Genomic DNA, 2,882 nt, shown 5'->3' with positions numbered 1-2,882 from the left:
TTCTTTTTTTTCCGCTTAAATGATTATATATTTTTTCCTTTTTTTTTATATTGATGTTTTTCTATAACTTTCTATCATACCATTTAATATTTTTATTTAATAATTTATTTAGTTTTAATCTAATTCTTCTTAATTTTTGATAATTAAAAAAAAAAAAAAAAATAGGAAGGAAATGAACAAAAAAAAGTACAGACTGCAATTATTTTCTACGTAAATAGAACTAATGCACATAAATGCATTTCAAATTTTTATAATAGCATTTTTTTTTTTTAATTTTTGATTACATAAAAAAGTAAAAAATTTAAAAATAACTAATAATTAAAAATAAAAAGAATGTATTGTTTTTGTTTTATTTTCTCATATACTAACATTTACAAATATAGAATTTTTTGTAAATGAAATTTCTGCTAAATAATTATATACGTATATTTTTAAATTGAACCATGTAGAAAATAAAATTATTACAAAAAAAAAAAAAAAAAAATAAAAAAAAACAAAATAAAATAATAAAAATAGGCAAATAAATGAACATATAAAAAGTAGAAAAAAAAAAAAAAAGGTTGCAAGGTTATACAAACATGATAAAAATTATTATACATTTAATAAAATATTAAAATAAAAAATATAATAAAAAGATCTAAATATTTTATATTCTTTTCTCATAGACATATTATTAATTTTTTTATTATTTATAAACATTTAAAATTTTTTTAAATTGGCGAAAATCTAATTATAAGGATATTCAAAAATAATATACTTTATTCAAATATTTTGATAATACATAAGTAAATAAGAACTTTTTTTTTTTAAATATACTTTAGTTCACAATAAAATTACACTAAAAACAATTGAATGTATATATAAAAAAAATGTTTTATAGTGTCTATTTGTTCAAATATTTTTAAACCGAGAGTTCTTAATTTCAAATTATCAAGATGAATATAAAATTTAGAATATAAAAAAAGAAAAAAATAGCAGTATTAAAAAAAGCAAACTTTATTGGGATATAAGTAAAATGTGTTAGATAAAATTGGGAATTAAAAAAAGATAAAATTTTAATGTTAGCAATTACTTTAGAATTATATAAATGCATAAAAATATATATATATATATACAAACATAATATATAAGTATTATAAACAAAATAAAATTTTTTTTTTAATTAAATTCATAAATATATATTAACTAATAAGAACATAAAAATTAAATAATGTAATAATTTCAGTGTAAATTATAAATATTATATATACAAATATACAAATATAAAAATTATAATTTTTATAAAGTATTTATATATAAGCATAGCACTTACAGATTTTCTTTTCAAAAAGAAAAATTAAGTTTTATTTTAAAATCTAATACATATATGTATCACTAAAATAAAATAAAATACTACCTCTGTTATCACTTAAAAATAAAAAATTTAATGTTTATATTTTGAAAATATATATTATCGTTTTTTAGAACTACATTTTTTTTTAACGTTTTTCTATTTTTATAAATAGAATAAAATATATTTCATTTAATATTATAAAATGTTCAATTTTGTTTTATTTTTTAATTATGTATTTTTCAATTTTTTGTTTATTAAAAATATTTTATATTTTAGTTAAGAAAAAAAATATATATGTTTTTATATTATTCTATTATTTTTATTTATTTTATTTTTTTTTTTTAACAATTTAAATTTTTTTCAATCAGAGTCTGTATTTTACAAAACATAATTTTCACATATTATGCAATATACAAATTAATATATATAATTTTTAATATTAATTTTTTTTTTTTTTTTTTTTTTTTTTATTATTAAGGTGTATTAAAAAAGAATATACTTACCATTATATATATACATAATATAATTTTCCATTTTCCTTGTTTTTAATAGTTTTGTATTTTTTTTTTTTTTAAAATTTTGTCTAATAATGTAGTTTTGTAACGTTCGTATATTTTGGTGCAAAAACTTTAACAGAATAATTTTTTTTTATTTGCATAAAAAAAAAAAAAAAAGACATTTTTTATCTTTTTTATATTTTTTTAAACAATCGTAAGTTTTTAATAATATTATAATACATTATTTGAATTAATAAAACAAGAATATTCAGAATTTCTTTTTTATATTTTGAAAAAAAACTATGAAACATGGACGATTTTTCCTTAAATGACGAAGATAACAATTCTAAAACTGGAAATTCAAGTAATTTAGAAATTAATTATGGAAATTATAAAAATTCCGATAGGAAATTGAATGAAAATAAAAAAATATCAGAAAATAAATCTTTCCTAAATAATAAAAAGTAAAAATATATGTATTCATATATATACTTAAATATTAAGAAATTATATATAAATATAAATATAAATATATATATATATATATATATATATATATATATATATATATATATATATATATATAATGTATATTCGTAATTTATAATAAGAAATAGTAAATATAAAACAAATATAAAATATAAGATATAAAATGCATATATATATATATATATATATATATATATAATGTATATTCGTAATTTATAATAAGAAATAGTAAATATAAAACAAATATAAAATATAAGATATAAAATGCATATATATATATATATATATATATATATATAATGTATATTCGTAATTTATAATAAGAAATAGTAAATATAAAACAAATATAAAATATAAGATATAAAATGCATATATATATATATATATATATATATATATAATGTATATTCGTAATTTATAATAAGAAATAGTAAATATAAAACAAATATAAAATATAAGATATAAAATGCATATATATATATATATATATATATATATATCCTAATCTAAAAAAATATTCTTAATGATAAATTTTTTAATTTTTATTAAAATAAATAAAATAT

The sequence above is a fragment of the Plasmodium gallinaceum genome (genome assembly GCF_900005855.1).
Source record: "Plasmodium gallinaceum strain 8A genome assembly, contig: PGAL8A_v1_152, whole genome shotgun sequence".
NCBI classification, from domain to species: Eukaryota; Apicomplexa; class Aconoidasida; order Haemosporida; family Plasmodiidae; genus Plasmodium; species Plasmodium gallinaceum.
The sequence above is the reverse complement of the archived record's forward strand: the minus strand, read 5'-3'. Positions refer to the sequence as shown.